Source organism: Parasteatoda tepidariorum, chromosome 2 (genome assembly GCF_982258835.1).
Source record: "Parasteatoda tepidariorum strain Cologne lab strain chromosome 2, Ptep-v5.0, whole genome shotgun sequence".
In the NCBI taxonomy this organism is placed as follows: domain Eukaryota; kingdom Metazoa; phylum Arthropoda; class Arachnida; order Araneae; family Theridiidae; genus Parasteatoda; species Parasteatoda tepidariorum.
In genome coordinates this window covers 108,481,462-108,499,589 of record NC_141756.1, presented here as the reverse complement: position 1 = coordinate 108,499,589, position 18,128 = coordinate 108,481,462, and the positions used below count along the sequence as shown (strand labels likewise).

Here is an 18,128-nt window from a genome sequence, read left to right as displayed (position 1 = left end):
GCATATATATATATATATATATATATATATATATATATATATATATATATATATATATATATATATATATATATATATATATATATATATATATATATATATATATATATATATTATGTTGCTTAAATGTGTAACTAAAAATAAATAAAATCAGTAATTAGGTATTAACTATTAAGGATTTCTGTTTTTGTAAATTTTGTTTACAAAATAAAACGAAATGTTCCTCAAAAAAATTATCATAAATTAAGAAATGAGAGTTGTTTAATTATTTTTGACGAAACTCACAGAACATTTGTAGTTAGCAAAACTTCTGCTGTAGAACAATGAATATAATACTCCTTGCTGCAATTTCGGGAAACTGACCTTCTAGAACTCTCGGCCATTTCGGTGTTGCTTTATTGAAATTACATACTTATTGTTGTTGTTAATTTACGTCGCACTGGAGCTTCACAATGGGCTATTGGCGACGGTCTGGGAAACATCCCGGAGGATGATCCGAAGACACGCCATCACAATTTTGATCCTCTGCGGATGGGATTGAAATTACATACATTTGAAGACTTGTGTTGTGTTCTATTTAGGCTTATAAACCTTTATCAAGTAGAAGGACAGATAAAACAGTTTAGTGAAGGACATCACTATGTTGTCCTTAAAGACAAATAAAAAGGATTTGATAGAAATTGTTTAGATTGTTGTTGTAGTTATTTTACGTCGCACTAGAGCTGCACAATAGGCGATTGGCGACGGTCTGGGAAACATCCCTGAGAATGATCCTAAGACATGCCATCCCAATTTTGATCCTTTGCAGAGGGGATGGCCCTCTCTCTTCGGTAGCCCGATGACATGCACGCAAAGTCGAGCACTTTACGGTAGAACAGTTTAACGAGGACCAATACCGCACACCCTCGGTCCCTACACAGACTGATCCAAGTGGTCACCCACCCGAACACTGATCGCAACCAGTGATGCTTGAAGCATATCACGAAGAATACATTCAGGGTTACGAACCTGAAACCTTCACGATTCGCACAGCCTATTGCGGGTGATACCACTCGGCTAGGGAGGCCCCTTTTCAAATTTAAATTTTTGTCTAAAATAATCGTTATCGGCATTTTTATGGAGTATATATATGTCCGAAGTCGAGAGTTTGTTCCTCTGTCCTAAGGTTTTGCGACCAGGTTGTGAGTGTCTGGAATTTTCCATCGAAATTGTTATTTTTTCTAACAAATGGTTGTAGTTATATACTGTAATTTTGACGTTTTTTTATATTCAATGTATATGGTGTACTTATATTTGAGATTAGTGGTTTTGATCGAACTTTATATAGTTTCAAAAATGAAAAGAAATCGGACAATTTATCCTAAATCGAATATTCCGTTGGATCTTCCAGATCGCAGATGTAATTTAAAATTTGCCAGTGCGAATGCATATTTCAACAGCATCCTTTTCCGGTAAGTGATATATTCAATTAATTATTTTCAAAAAACTTTTCGCGTTTTTGTTTAAATGATAATTTAAATAATTTACTGAATCGTTGTCTTCATTTATTTTTCTCACTGAGGCCGTTTTACTAATAGGCAACTTTAAAATACATAGCTGAATATTACAAAAAAATTCTAAGTTAGAAGACGATGAGAAAAGACAATAGACTATAAAGCTCTACGTTGCACTGTGGGCCAGAAGACAATGATTTTTTGGCCAAAAGAAAAAAATTAATTTTCAACCAGAATGTGTGTAGGCAGTTTTAATATCACCCAAATTAAGTATTCATAATCATTCCAAAGATTGTAATTTACTTTTTGGATTGACGAGAGTACAATTTAATGAAAAATATGTTAACAAAAATTGTTTTAAAAGTAACTTTTAAATTTTTATTTCAGAAATATATATATAGGAATTTTATTTTACTGTTACATTTTTATCAGAGTAATTAGTTAGTGTTAAATTATAATACAATTTTTCAATTTGTTGGATAAGTTAATACTCTTGACAAACTTATAGTTTATATCTTATCATTTGACATTTTACAATGTTTGATTGACTTTCGAAACTTAGTTCCACGAGATAATTAGCTAAACTTTTTTTTTTTTTTTGTCTTCTTTGATGTTTCTTCTTTCGAGAAAACATGACCCATTTTGCCCGTATTGCAAAGGTGGACTAAATATACCGAAAAACAAAAGCTATGTTTTTTTTTCTTCAGGTTTTTGCGTTATTTTCTAATTCGTGTTATTTTGTAACATTACTACGGAAATTTAATTTGCTTTTCATTTATGATATAAAATTACGAAAACTATTTTATTTTCATTGCTATATTAATTATATAAACGTACTGTATTTTTTTACTTTTGCTCGTTATATTTCAGCCGCCATTTTGTTTCAGAATTGTATTTTTGAGTTCAACTTATATTGCTTTAATGTTGTCGTCTTGCATTGAATCCTGAATTTATAAACACATCAAAAACTCTGTCATTAAAACAAATTGTGATAAATTTTATTCAAAATATCGTTGAAAATTGAGTATATTAAGAAAATAAAACAGTCAGATTTAAGTAAAATTATAGCCTTCATGCACAACGTTTGTACGCTTTAAGGAGTCGCTTAATAAGACATATTTCAAAAATACTGCAAGAATGTAATGCTCGACGTGGCTATTCTTTGAGTTTTTTAAACTAAGTTGTTTCTTGGATCTAGCACTGGCTTTTTCGGTTTTTATAGAACGAACAGGTTTTTTTAGAAATGAGATTTTCACTCCTGACGCCCGGTGGCTGAGTGGTAGCGCTTCGCGCTGCCGTGCCAGAGGTCCTTGGTTCGATCCTTGGGCCGGGCAAGGCCGACTCAGCCTTTCATCCCTTCAGTGGGTCGATAAAATGAGTACCAAGCATGCTTGGGAACTAACACTGGGGGCTCCGCATTCGGCTGACCACCTGACCGGAACATATGCTCCTGCACCCCAGAGCCCAAGGTCAAGAAAACTGAGATGGGCACAGTCGGCCTTGGCCCTCTTAATGGGCTGTCGCGCCACTGAGTTAGTTTTTTAGTTAGATTTTCACTCGAAAAATTAAATTTAGAGCAAACAAGTAAAAATTAGAAAATGGTGTCTTTTTTAACTATTTCAATAAAAGCTATGTGCTTATTAAATTGTAATGTGCTTATAAAAGCTATATACTTATAATTGCACATGAGCTTATTATACTTTGTACAGTGATTTTTCGTAAGAATCAATTATGAATATGATAATTAAACAATTAGGTAGCTAAATTAAACACAAACTTATGTTCTTAGAATATACCTTTTTTAGATTTGTAATCTAAATTTGGGTGGTACTCATACTCAAAAATCCTTTTACTGTTTTGTTTTCTTTTCGGTACATTACCATAGGTAAAGTTAATTGAAAACTTTTTGTGCATAATAGTTTTCAAAAATAGTGTATCAAAAGATAATCTTATATAACGAGTAGCTTTGAATATGCTAGTGGTTGAAAAATTCGGTAAAAAACAATTTTACTTTTTTAATTTTAAACTCAAACTTTAAAATACAAAATTTAAGCTAAATCAATGGAATAGTGATAAATTTTAAGAAAGTTTTTAAAATTAAGATTTTTTAAACTATGAATTAAGTTTTTCTTCGTGAATAATGAATGTCCTTTTCTTACAGCAGGAGCTTCACTACCATTTTCGTCAAGAGTGCAGTCATTAGTTCTTCTGTCAGAGTTACCAGAAATCTGTGTACATCAAAATTCCCGTCAATAGACAGAGCAACGACAACAGAGCAATAGTTCATGGAAGTCTACTTGCAATAAAGTTTTGCCACACCCTACAATAAGTTAGTCTATATTTTTCTTCGAACTTAAAAATTATTTCGCTTCTGTACTGATACATTTTGTACGAAACATTGTTTTAGAGAATTGACATCTGTTTCAAAATATTTATTCGAAATATACTATTTCTGTTGATGTTTTTTGTACAGTATAAAGTTCGGTATAAAGTACGGAGGCAAATGTGTAACTCGAACTAATTGTTTCCTGTTTTGATGTACATATCAGTATGCTTTTTATCAGTTCAGAACTAGTTAAGAAATGAAAAGGAAGTCAAATAACTGACAGTTAAAGAATTTGTTAAACCGTATCTATTCTAATGTTAAAATCTCTTAAAATAATTGTAACTTTTTAAAATTTTGAATCTGCCTTTTTTTAAAAAAAATTTAAATGCTTTTTAGTAATGAAATCTTTAATTTGCAAATAGTTTGACTGAAAATCATAAGTTGGACTTCTATTTGTTTCTTATATTAGTGGTTTAAGTCTTTATTTAGTTAATTCTACGATAAATGCTGGAAGGAATAGTAATATGAATTGGCGCATTGAAACTGTAATCTATGTTAATTTCAACGTTAAAACAATTCAGTCTTCATAGACAGTTGAATAAGCAAAGTAATTTATAAGTTTAAATAAAAGTTTAAAAAGCTTGCAAATCTCACATTTTAATTTCTTTTAAAAATACAAATCTAAATGTTTTCAGAGCTTGAAACGGGAAAGATAAAAAGCTTAATATGTTTTTGCATTTAAAGATGCAGGTTGGGTAAAAATAATTTCTAAAAATTAAATTTTTATGAAAAGTGAATTTAGATTTACTGGTTCTCTAACTTAAATCCAAAATTCCAACTCAATATGGCATTGTTTCTTTTTTTTAAATGTGGATACAGATTAATAAATTGGTGCATTAAACGGAAATTTACTACATTAGAGTAGTAAGTTTAAAAATTGTGATTCAATAGTAAAATATAATGGTTATAAGTAATGGGAAAAAACTAAAGGGATAAAACTTAAATTGTAAAAATAGAATAATATTAAATTTAAAAACTAGATAAACTTACTATTAAACAGTAAATGATAGAGAAATACAACATATAAATACGTTCACCATAAGGGATAACAAAATTCAAATTTTCCAAGGGCTAGAAACCAGTTTTTGTAATCTATATTGAGTAATCGGCAATCGAATATAAAGTATTAACATTTATAAAATTACATAATGGCTATTTAATATTTTCAATATTAAAAATGACCATCAGTCCGACTAAACTAAATGATCTAAAACATTTAGATGTTTATAATTTAAACAGAGCAGAAACATTCTATCATTTAGATTAGAAATCTACTGTAATCTGGAAATTTCAAACATTATCTTTATATGTTTTCCTTGTTTCTGCGACTTCCCAAATAGTTGGCAGTAGTAAATTTCTTCGATTCGACGAAGTAATTTTAGTTTTAACAGACCCCTCCTTTTTTAACGCTTCGACGCAGAATTTTCATTAAACCAATTTGCACTTTTTCATTTTGTATTTAGGCCAAAACAAGTGACAAACGTATTCAGCTCTTTAATAATTTATAGTTATGAAATGCAGCGTAAAACACCGGTGACTTTTTGGCGACTCACTGCTCAATACGACTCACTTCTAAATCTAAAAAGGTTATTCATCCTTAAAAGATCTTAAATACACTTGATAAATTTTTCAATGAACTTTTTTGTATTTTATAAAGTATTTATGTAATTTCAATAATCTAACATACTTATTTAGTAACTAGTTTACTTTTTTTATTAAGATATAGCAAAATGTTTTGCTTGTAATCAGCTTCTAAAAATAGATATGGGGCGCAAGTAAATATCGGAAGAAACTTAGTAAAAATGATTACTAATTCGACATACTTAACAAAACACTAGAAATGTAAAACTAAACGCACCGATTTTTTGCAACCTCTGATTAAATAACTAAGAGCTACAGTATCTTTACTTTCAATGTAATGCCTGAGGACGAACTTTCTAGTGTTCTGCACCACTAAAGTTTTCAATATAAATTCGTAGCTTCGGAAAGGGCTAATTAAGCGTGTTTAAGAATATTCTAGATCATTAATCTTTAAATCAAAATTCTGTCTAAAAACGTTTAAAGAATTATCAGGATTTACCCTTATTCTAAGCACCACAGTGACTTGGAGTTTTTGCTTTTTTCCACCTCCACGCATATTAAAAATTTATTTGCTCTCATTTTAGAGTTTTCAAAGATTTAATAGAACCTGAAAAGCTTTGCAAGTGGATAATTGTTTTAAGTTAGTAAATAAATTTTTAATATTTTCGTTTAACTTTAAATCTTTTGGTGGCTAAAGAGAATATTTGCAAATAAGGGAAAGTTTGAAGTGAAGATTGAAAAAGATGAAATAAAATTGCGTTTTATTTAAAAATCTTAACAAGACCCCTTAATGTTTAGTTGGGTTTTTTTAAGTTTCTAAACATATTCAGTTTATCTACATAAAGTTTAATTTTTACGTCCCTTACGTTTCAGGTAAAAGTATTTAATAGGGGGAAATCTTGATGAAAATTAAAATTCTTATAAAGTGGCTTCTTAATTCTTCAGAAGAGATTCAAATCTTATTTCGCTCTGAGTAAATTACTAACAAGTAACTCCATATAACTTACCTTAACAGAAAGCTAACACTAACTTATTTCAGAAGCAAAATAAGATTTGATTTGCGTGGAATAACATAGTAATTTAACATAGGATTAGAATCCGGATTTCTTATTATAAAGAAAATGAATTATAAAAATTGCTGAAATTTCATAATTCTGAAGATTATGAATAACAGATTATCTGTTCCTTTCCAAACTATATAGTTACAATATCTAGTTTAAAGTAAATATTTTTAGAAATGACTAAAATATTGATTATTTAAAAATGCTTAGGTCAAAATTAGATCACTAGCCTTTATAAATGGTGTTGGATAATCTCAAATTTTGAACCAGTTTTAATTTGTAAGAATGTTAAATTATTCTGTAATTTTAGATTTTTATTTAAAGGTACTGAATTATCTACTGTAGTTTACTGGTAGATTAACTTCATACCTTGAAACAGCATTTACTTGAATTTCTTATTTGCCTCAATATGTTCAGATTGCTTTTTTGTTGAGAAAAATAAAAAGTGGAATTCTAGTCACTGTGGTCGTAGTATATGTGTTATTCTTAAATTGTTTCTTTAAAGTGCAAATTTCCTTAGATCTCTTATTTTCAACAAAGACTTGTTGTAGATATGATTTCCAATATCAAACATTTCTACGTCGTTGGTCATACGAAATTTAGAAAAGTTTAGGAATAATGAAACACGTACAACCATAATATCAAGTTAAATAATATCAATGGGTCTAGAATTTTTGAATTAACTCTGTATTACTAAAATATTAAACTGGGAATTTTATGTTTTAAACTTGCAAGCACCATCTTAAGCACAAAATTTAAAGCAAGAAAATGCAAAATTAGCTGAAGAAAAGTAACTAAAATAGTTAAGACCCTGTCTTTGATCAGAAATTTACTTCCATCAAGGAACTTAATTTTAGACGCCTGCATTTCATAATTTCAATCTTAAGAGTCCGTAACTTCAGTTTAATTCTAAAATTAATTATGACTTTTTTTTCTCCTAAAAACCAGCAATCATTGTTTTCACAAAGATTAGTAAAAATACGAAAATTTTATCTCCAGAAATGCATAGGTAGAATTTTCCGGATTTCTAAAAATCCGGAATAAGCCTTTCTTAAAGAACGAACGTCAGTTTCACAGAACAATATTTATATAGGATTCTCCTTTACATATTTCTGAGAGCGAGGTTTAAATGAGTTTTTTAATTTCTTTTTAATTCAAATTTGAAGTTTCTGCTAAAGTGACGGGTATCTTCAGAAAAGGTTGCAAAGTATAAGTATTTGGGTACTGCTATAAAAATTTTATTACGTGGAATCAAATTTTATTTGAAATCAAACATGAGCATGCACTGATTTTGCATGAAAAGCAGTGTTTTTTTCAGAAACTAGTGTGGGAAGTGTGCTGACTATTTCCCGCAAAACAGAAGCTTTACTGTCAAAGTATAAACTGTTATTTTAAATACGACCTTTCAATTAACTTTTACTTAAACAGAGCCTTGAAAAAGCAGGAATTACGGTAAAGTTTTCGTTCAGTTTGCGGCACTAAATAAGAGTAGAAGTTATCTAAATCTCACATTTAAAATCTAATCTCGAATATTAATTTCAATGGGCTTTTTGACGTATTAATGTAATTTAGTTTACATTAAATAAGAAAGGATTTTTTTAAAAAGAAGCGAAATTATGAAGTTCAATTATCAGATTCAGTCATTGGTTTTGCATATCGTTTCAAATTTCCAACTGAGGCACTTTACATATTGAATGTGTAACAGATTATAGTGTAATAGTAGTTTCTACTGATTTGCTTTAAAATACTGTTTTTAAAAGAAAAGGTATGAATTTGATCAGAAGGATTCAGCGTAATTGTAATTTTTCAAAATTTAACTTTTAAACATTCTGTAATTTATAAATTTATATTAATGTTCTTTCCTTGCTATAAAGAAAGATAATACAACGAAAATGGGGTATTGTCGATAGTGATAAGGAATTAAATTGTATAATACAAAGTAATCTGTTTCCAACTCAAATTAGAACTTTCAGTCAATGTTCAATTTGTATTTTCAACATCTTTTTTTTTCTCCATTTAGTTATGAATTTTTGCTTCTTAATGTGCGACCTATAAATGTTGTGTAGTCAAAAATTCTGTTTAAAATGTGTAGATTACTGTCTGGAGGAAGACCATAATTTGTATTAAAGTTTATTTTGTACTTTCTTTGAGTGATTTGGAAATTGCTTAATATTTTCAATGGTTTGAGATGCTTGTTTTCCAGTACGAAGTCTTTTCTTTCAGTAGCGGGAACTTAATTTTGTTTAAATTATCCATTTCATCTATTAGTTTTTCAAATGCTGAATCCTTTCTAAATGTTAAATTAAAGAACTAAAATTTAAAGGGACTTTATAAATCTTTTTTTCTTCTCGAAAATAACGAATTTTCTACATTTAAATTAGCTTCTATTTCTAAATAGACCCGATAAACGTTAATAAAATTTAATCCTATAAATCTGCTTTATATCCCAGAGATTGTCTCTAAAATAGTAATTAAAATTTCTTTGCGTTACTTAACAAGAAGTTTCAGAAAAAGTCATTAACTATTACTGCGATTAATTAAGGAAAGATGGATTGTTTTAACTTTTAGTGGAAATGAATAGCAGTTTCGTAACTCTTAAATTACCATGCGTTTCCCGTTAAATTCCCGTAATAGTTTTTTTTAGTGCGCAGAATTTGCATTAGATGGAATGGAAACGGCGAAAAACTCCAATGGTTAGCCAAACTGTTATCAGATCCTAAATTTTTATTACGGAAAGCAACTTTTCTTCCGTTGAAAGAAAGCCTAAATTTAGTGACTTTCATACCGAAATGAGAATTGCTGAATTAATGCAACATAGGACAATTGAAAAATTGAAACTTGCAAGTAATGATCAGAAGTTTTGAAGTGACTGGGAGAATGTGATGCATGAAGTGAAAGTGGTAGACGGCCGCTACCGCTTTTGCTTTGTGTTTCACACTCTTTCAGCCGTTTCGGAACTTCACGATATACTTATTCAAATTTCTGTTTTTGGACAATTCGGCTTCGTGCTGTGTTAGGACAATATAGAACAGGATCTTGCAAGTAATGATCAGAAGTTTTGAAGTGACTGGGAGAATGGGATGCATGAAGCGGAAGTGGTAGACGGCCGCTACCGCTTTTGCTTTGTGTTTCACTCTTTCAGCCGTTTCGGAACTTCGCGATTCACTTATTCAAATTTCTGTTTTTGGACAATTCGGCTTCGTGCCGTGTTTTCATATTTCGTAGAAGTATGAAAACAAATGCTCAAGGAATAGAGCGCTTGCCTCTTGGTTTGATGACTCTAATTCAAATCCCAGAGATGATGATGACCTGGTCGATTTGAATTAGGCTTGCGGCTCTCCCAGACTCCAGTCTTAACGTAAAATATACTCTGTGATAAAAGGGATCATGGGCTTGAATCCCCTTCTCAGGCTACCTATTGGAGATTTTCGTTGCTTTTTTGTCGATTTGCATATGCGGATAACTTTACTGTAACGTTAAAACTTAACAAAAATTCGGTTAAAAATCGCCCAAGACTATTTCAGTGCTTGATAAACGTTTGTCTTTTGGGTATGATTCAAAATTACGAAGCTACAAAGTTTAACATTGATAATTAAAACCCCGAAAATTTTATAAAATGAAATTACTAACTGAAATTAATAAATTAAGAAGTGAGATTATTTTAAATTTTAGTTGTAAAGTAATCGAAATATCCCTTTTCACTGAATTGAATTAATAAATTTAATCAATAAAAATCATTTTGTTTTAATGCATGGGAAGCTTGCAATTTATTTTTATTAATGTTTAATTCGAAAAAGTAGGAAATCCCCTAATGTAGTTCCCCTAATTCTGGTTTTTGAACGAACTTTAAATTTTAGTTCTTGTAAACTGTAAAGTTTTCTTTTAAATCATCATTTATATGTAGTAGTGCTAAATTTCATCAAAATTGTATGTAGAACTAAATTTAACATTTACATGTGAATTTTCGTTTAACCTCTGTTTGGCAATAGAAATTTTTTTCATTGGTAGTCCTGTATATTAGAACTTGTACTGTATGCATGACGGAATTTGTGAGCTGTTTATTTCGATGTTATAATTTGTGCCAATTTTTCTCAGTTTTGCTGTGCATTTTTAAAATGAGGAAACAATAAATTAGTCTTGTAAGTATTTATGTGTATTTAATGATGTTTCTCAAAACAAAACTGTCAAATCAAACTGTCACTTTAAATACGAGCTTTCAATTAACTTTTATTAAAATTGAGCCTTAAAAGCTTGAATTGCGGGAAAGTTTTATCTCAACTGTGGCATAAAATAAGAATAAAATATATTCTAAATCTAACATTTAAAAAAAAATCTTGAACGATCCTTTTATTTACTTTCAATGAGGATCCTGTAATTTACCTTTTTAAATAAGAAAGGAATTTTTAAAAAACAAAATGAAGTAAATTTATCTGATTCAGATCATTGATTTTACATATGTTGCTTCAATTCTTCAGAGGCACTTTACATATTGAATGTGTAACAGATTATAGAGTATTAGTAGTGTTTCTACAGATTTTCTTTAAAATACTGCTTTTATAAGAAAAGGCATGAATTTGATCTCACGGATTCAGCGTAATTGTAATTTTTCAAATTTACCTTTTTTTCTTTTTTAAACAGTCTGAAATTTATAAATTTCTATTAATGTTATTTCCTGCTATAGAGAAAAATAAAAGAACAAAAATGTGGATATTCAATATTGATAAGGAATTAAGTTGCATAATCCAAAGTAAATAAGTTTCTAACTCAAATTCTAACCTTCAGTCAATGTTTAATTTGTATTTTCAACATCTTGTTTGTTCTTTTCGTTGTGGATTTATGCTTATTAATGTACGACCTATAAATGTTGTGTTGAACCAAAATTCAATAGAAAGTAAATCACTGTCTGGAGGAAAACTTAAATTTGTATAAGTTTATTTTATAATTTCATTAAATGTTTAGGAAATTGCTTATAATAGCAAATGGAATTAAAAATTGTTTCCAGTACGAAGTATCTTTTTCTTTCAGTACTTTATTTTGTTTCAATTATCCATTTCATACTCTAGTTTTTTTAAAAATGCTGAATCCTTGCTAAATGTGACGTTAAGACTTAACAAAAGTTCGGCTAGTTTTCCAAAGTTATCACCCAAGACTTTTTCAGAGTTTGAGAAACGTTTGTCTTTTGGGTATGATTCAAAATTACGAGGCTAAAAAGTTTAACATTGATAATTAAAACCTCGAAAATTTTATAAAATGAAATTAGTAACTGAAATTAATAAATTAAGTGATAGTTTATTTTAAATTTTAGTTGGAAAGCAATCGAAATATCACTTTTCACTGAATTAATAAATTTAGTCTCTTAATAAAAATAATTTTGTTATAATGAGCATAGAAAGCTTGCAATTTATTCTTACTAATCTAATATGTTTAATTAGAAAAAGTGAGAAAAGAAATTCATATAAATAGAATTTTTTTTGTTCCCCGAATTCTAGTTTTTGAACGAACTTTACTACAGTTCACTAGTTTACAAGAACTAAAATTTAAAGTTTCTCTTAAATGATCATTTATATGTAGTAGTGGTAAATCTCACCACAGTTGCATGTATAACTAAATTTGTATTGACAAATGTGAAATTTTGTTTGAACTCTGTTTGGTTATAGAAATTTTTTAAGCATTGGTAGTCTTGTATATTAGAACTTGTACTGAATGTATCCTGGAATTTGTGAGCGGTTTATTTCTGTTATAATTTGTGACTATTTTTTCTTAGTTTTGATGTACATTTAAAATGAGGAACTAATAAATTAGTCTTGTATGTATTAATGTGTATTTACTGGTTTTTCTTAACATTCAGAAATCTTACTTCCGTGGTGTCGTTTCATATAGTATGTCCTTTCAAAATAACAATTTAGTAATCAATAAAGTAATTTTTTTAGAGGGAGAAGTCACATTTCTAATTTACTTAAGGAAATCTGCGAAATTTGAATCAATTAGAAACTTTAGATTTACAAATTTTTACCCTTCTAATTCTTTAATTTGCACATTTAAAAGTGTTTTCCTTTAGCATAATATCGACAAATTTCCTTTTACAAACTAAGCATAAAAATTTTATTGAGTTTAAGCTTCACGCTTCAAGCTTCACTATAAGAGTTTAGTGTACGGCTTTGAATATCTTTAATATGCATTAAATACATGGAAGTAAATATCAACATTCATTGTTATATGCAAATGTTATTACTCACTACTTTGTTAGATGCAGCTCAAATAGTATAGTTAAAATTCGATAATTTACTGAAATAATAACTAAAATTGTGTTTTGAAATTGCTAAATTTTAATCTGAAAAAATGTAAAAAGTTGGAAAATTTAAACTAGATGGATCAACACTAGTAGCACAATTTGAACTCCTAAACTAAAAAAAAAGTGAACTATAATTTTAAGCCACATTCAATGTTAATTTCTACATCAAGGAATACTTGTAAAGCAGTGGAAAGTATGTTTTAGGAACACTTGCGGCGCTTAGAAGTTCTGAAAATGTTTTGCTACTACTTTTATAAAATTAGTTTGAAAGCAGTTTTAACTATGTATTTGTAATTTAAGTAACATCAAACGTGTTTGTGGAACTTAAATAAGAGTTTGTGTTGCTTAGTTGTTGGACCGCTTTCTATGTTAATTCTTCTGATCTATATGAATAAATGCTTTCTGTTAAACATACAACTGGTTTTGACAACTAATAAAACTGTAAATGCAATTTTATTCTCTCAAACTATAGAATCTATGTACATTTGGTATACTGAATCTGACAATGACAGTTTTTAGAAATTTCAAAAAAATTAATCGCATTTGACATTCGCCATGTCTCATTGTTTTGATGAGCAATAAAACGGTAGCCCATGATGTCACATTTTTCAATAACTTTGATCTCCCTTTTTCTCTAAGTGCACAAGCCATTATCAGAAGTAAAACTATATTAGATAAACATATACCCGAAATACAGAAACTTATTTATAGATCACATTACATTTTACTTTTAAATAACAAAGTGTTATAATATAATTAGAGCATAAAATAGTTTGTACAGTATTGCTTTAATTCAGATTAATATTTACAAGAAAAAGCGCAATTAAAATAAGAGTGAAGTGGAACCTTTAAAAATATAAGCACTAGAATATATTTGAACTAAAATGTGTGATGTGGTACTTGTTACCTCTCCCTCGAAATTAATCTTCTCAAGTCTTTGCATCTTTGTTGACGGCCTCTTATTAATATTACTTTTAGTACAACCTTGCATAATTTTAACCTAATTTAAGAAAAATCACTTAAAAATTGTTTTAAACAAATCTATAAAGTACAGATTATTTTGTTGGTAAAAAGCATATTTATTTGAAAAGTTTTTGTTTTACTTGATATAAATCAAACATTTGAAACACAAAATAAGTTTAATTGTGGAGTTAATGAGAATTGTGGAGTTTTTTTTTCTTACCGAATTTAAAAATGTATAGCATTTTTAATGTAATAACTTTGCTAAATTAAGTTTACTTTTTTTAACACGAGGATGTTTTTATGGAACATTCATTATTCTAGCAATAAAAACCCAAATTAAATGTCTTTATTTTGTTTCGAATAAATCAGTGGTTGTCATTATCTTTTGTAAATGTTTTTTCAGGGGAGTGAAAAAGATTAAGCTTCTTAGTAGAAAAAAATAAAGGCTCATAAATTGGTTCTATATTCTATGCAGTAGTGATTTAAACAAAAATGATTTAACTTGTATCTGTTATGTTGAAGTAAATTTGACCCACGTTAAGATTCAAGTTACCGTATTATGGTTGAAATAATTTTCCTGACGTATATGCATAACATATTTTATTTTACCTAGACTGAACTAGATCAGTCTACAGTTAGCAAAATCTTTTTCTTAGTGACTATAGTTTTGTGTGGTCAATTTAAGTCGAATGTTGCGTTTTGTATTTTTTTAAATATCAGTTTCTCACATTTTTTTAAAATTTCTCTTCCGTGCTTGTAAATCTATCATTTTATCACACTTGTGATCTTATAACTTATCGTATCCCAAACAACATATGCAATCGGATCAGAAGGTTTGTGAATCAACTTTTTTGACTGTGTCTCGTGTATTTTCTTTTTATGCATTATCTTCCTGTCACACACATTCAATACCTATCTTTTAGATTTATTCATTTGTTTCATCTCCTGATAACAAAAATTTAATTTTTCCTAAATTCTGAAAATTTAAAAAAACAATTTTCTTCTTTTCTTTTGGCCCTTTTCTATTTGTTTGAGATATCTTTTGGAAAAAAAAACCTAAAATACATCGAGTAGTTATAATTTCAAATTCCTTTGTATGAAAATGTAAGTTTTTTTTTTGCTTTCAAGGTCTTTAAATTAATACAAAAAATGCATCCTAACTTAGTATACTACTGAGCAGTTATACTAACTACTTCTTACATTTTCTCAATCTATATTTTTGCATTAAATTTAGTGCGTAAATGAGTTTTATTTATTTTTTCACATTTATTAAACTTGTCAAATCTTCCGATTTTCAGTGTTTTTCTTTTTGAAAAATTTTCATAAATTCAAGGAATTCGTTCAATTCTTTGAAATTAAACAACTTTTTTTCTCGAAATTTAAAAATTTATTTAATTTCTTATAAGAAAAATCCCATCTTTTCTGCAACGTACGGGGACAGCTATTCTATGTAATTTAAACAAAATATATCTTAATAAAACATTGTTTAATTGCACTTAATGAAACATCTGGTAGTTTGTGTAGCCGATTAAAAATATAAAAATAAATTTAATTTCTTAAAGTCGAAATCGCACATCCTGAATCTCTTAGAATAGGGGTGCACAACCTTTTAGAATAAAGGGCCACTTGCACAGCAGGCTGACTAACGAAGGGCCGCACATGTATTTGGATATGTTAACAGCAAATGTAGTAATATTTATTTAAACATTAGTGTTCTATTTCTTTTTATCAATAAACTTAGTAATATATTTGTAGAAAATTAAAGTTGTTCAATTATTAAAATTCATTAAAAGATAAAAAAAACTAATAATTTAAGGCAAAAAAAATTGCCATTTTTATCATATCAAAAATAGATTCATCAAAATAAATAAACAGTGGAGAAAAGAAGTGCTTTTTTTATCATATTTTGCAATACAGAAATTCATTTTAAAAATAAACTCTAATTAAAAAAACTGCAATGCTCATAGAATGAAAGTAGGAAAAAATTTGGTACATAATTAAGTAATATAAATGTTGAATTCCAAACGTAACAGAGGGGAAATCACACAAGTATTTTATTCTAAAAAATATATTAAATATTTTTGAAAACAAAAATTCTACTAGAATATGATACTTTAGGGTTTAATGTTTAATTAATTGGCATAAAATAATAAAAGAGCTTCATAGTTAAATTGCAAGTTAATTAAAAGTACTTGTTACAGAGGAGACAAATGAAATCCCCTATTTTTGACATGCAGTGTTATTTATGCTAAATTCTGTGATTAAGAGCATCCTAAATTTAGACCCTGTAACTTTTTTTAAAATTATCACATTTCAAGGTAAAATAAATTATTATAAGATTTTTAAAATTGCAAACACATTTTTTTAAGTCAAAATAATGCATTATAACAGAGTACATGGAATGTAACAGAGGGGAGGTCTTACAAATTTGACAAATAGTTAAAATGAAATATCACTATTATAAGTTACTCTTCGGTTATTTAAAGTTGGAGTTGGCAGCACTGCTATGATTGAAAACCGTGCTACATCTTTGTAGTTATATTTGAAAAATTTTATTTTACCAGACCGTGTTTAAAAAAAACTGGTGTATTGTTTGTTTCTTTCCCAATTTCAGTTATTTCGGCAACAAAATTAGCTACTAAATTTTTTCCTTGAGCTTTTTACTGTTACAAAACTATCTATTACACGGCATTTATGAAATAAAAAGTCAATTGAGCCATTGTCGCAAGTCGCTATATTTAGTAATTCTATGTAGTTATTAGGCTAACAAGTATGATTTTAATAGTAAATTCACATTTTTGTGAATAGCACATACACATTTTATATGGTGTTTTATCTACACATAAAATATGGATGGGTCATAGTGCAGCAAACTTAGATTTGCCAATTTTTATGTTTGGATGCATCTGCTTTGTTACTTGATTAAATTCCATCAAGATGCACATTTGGCTTCGTGGACTTTCTATCCATTTTCTTTGACAATCATACACTCAGCTCTACCAGAAGTCTGGTAAGAAAGTTTATTAGAAATTTATTACAAGCCTTTTTTGTTTCATCAATTACTAAGCTATTTCTTTTGTTTTGGTAGTAAGGTTACAGAGTATGCAGCATAATGTTTTCTTAGAGATACATGAAAGTTTTTACTCTGAATTCAACTTTTTCAAAGCTTTTTAAGCTCCATACATTTATTAATTTCATAATGTTTGATTGCGTTTATGTAGAATTCAGCTTTTTTTGCTAATTCGTATTTTCATCTCTGATGGTTGGCTTTTTTAATACATTTCCCCAATGCCTAAAGAATACTGTAAAGAAAATATTCTACCTCAGTTTCTACTGCTTGTATCAGTGCATTTTTATTTTTCCCATATCTTCATTTTTTTTTTCAATTTATCTATTTTTCTGCTAAGTTTTTTTTTTCAAAATACTTCTGTTATCATAAATTTTTGTTTCATATTCTTTATCTTTCTTCTCACAAATATTTTTAATTATCTGAGAGGATATAGAACATTCTAGTTCTATATTCTCTCATTCTTTCAGCTGCTGTTTTCCCCATACTGATTACTCGCTTAAAAAACTTTTAACTATAAACTAAGCACAATGTCAAATGAAAATTGCACATCTTTATATGAAAAGTGTGCTCTGATAGTGGAGGAACTAATTGAAACTTATTGAATCAGGATGACAGTTCCTTAATGGTCAACTTGTCAATTTTGCGTAACTGAGGGGAGATTTAGTTTTGACCTCTCTGTTATAGGAGAAACTTTAAAATTTTTAATTTTTTTTTCTCTAAAAATATAACATAACATGATTGTACTAATGGACTTCATTGTAAAAACCAAATATTAAGTAAAAAGGTTTTTTGTGTAGTGATAAAATAAACTTAGGAGAATAATTGTAACAGAGGGGACAAACATATATTTGAGATAATTTTTGACTTAAACAATAAGAAAAAAAATTTTTTAACGGTAATCACTGCATAATTAGACTCAGGAACAATTTATTTTACAATATAAATCAAACTATATATAAAATCGTAATATTTTTATTAACCTATTCTTCTTTAAAAGAGACAGTTTTTTTGGTAAAATAAGTCAAAATCATAAAGCCTTGCTACTCATGATGAATTTTACTATACTAATGCATAACTCCAAAGAATAACATTTAAATTTATAAATTACAACGAATGTCCTTTAAAATGACATCAAATACAAGGATATTGCTCAAACTTTAAAAATTCACTACAGTTGGCATGGAATTCAACAAATTCAAATTAAATACTTTAATTGAACAAAATTCATAAGTTTTGAACAAAAGCCTAAAATAAAAGCAAAACTGTTATTGTTCAAAATAAA

At 28.4% G+C, this 18,128-nt stretch overlaps 1 long non-coding RNA gene across 1 annotated transcript; it reads left to right on the top strand.

Annotated features, from left to right (window-relative positions):
* Nucleotides 1-1,105: 1,105 nt before the first annotated feature.
* On the top strand, nt 1,106-12,334 carry LOC147816015 (uncharacterized). Its single transcript, XR_015431563.1, has 2 exons — nt 1,106-1,451; nt 3,655-12,334. It is a non-coding gene; the product is annotated as an uncharacterized LOC147816015 (long non-coding RNA).
* The last annotated feature ends 5,794 nt before the right edge of the window (nt 12,335-18,128 follow it).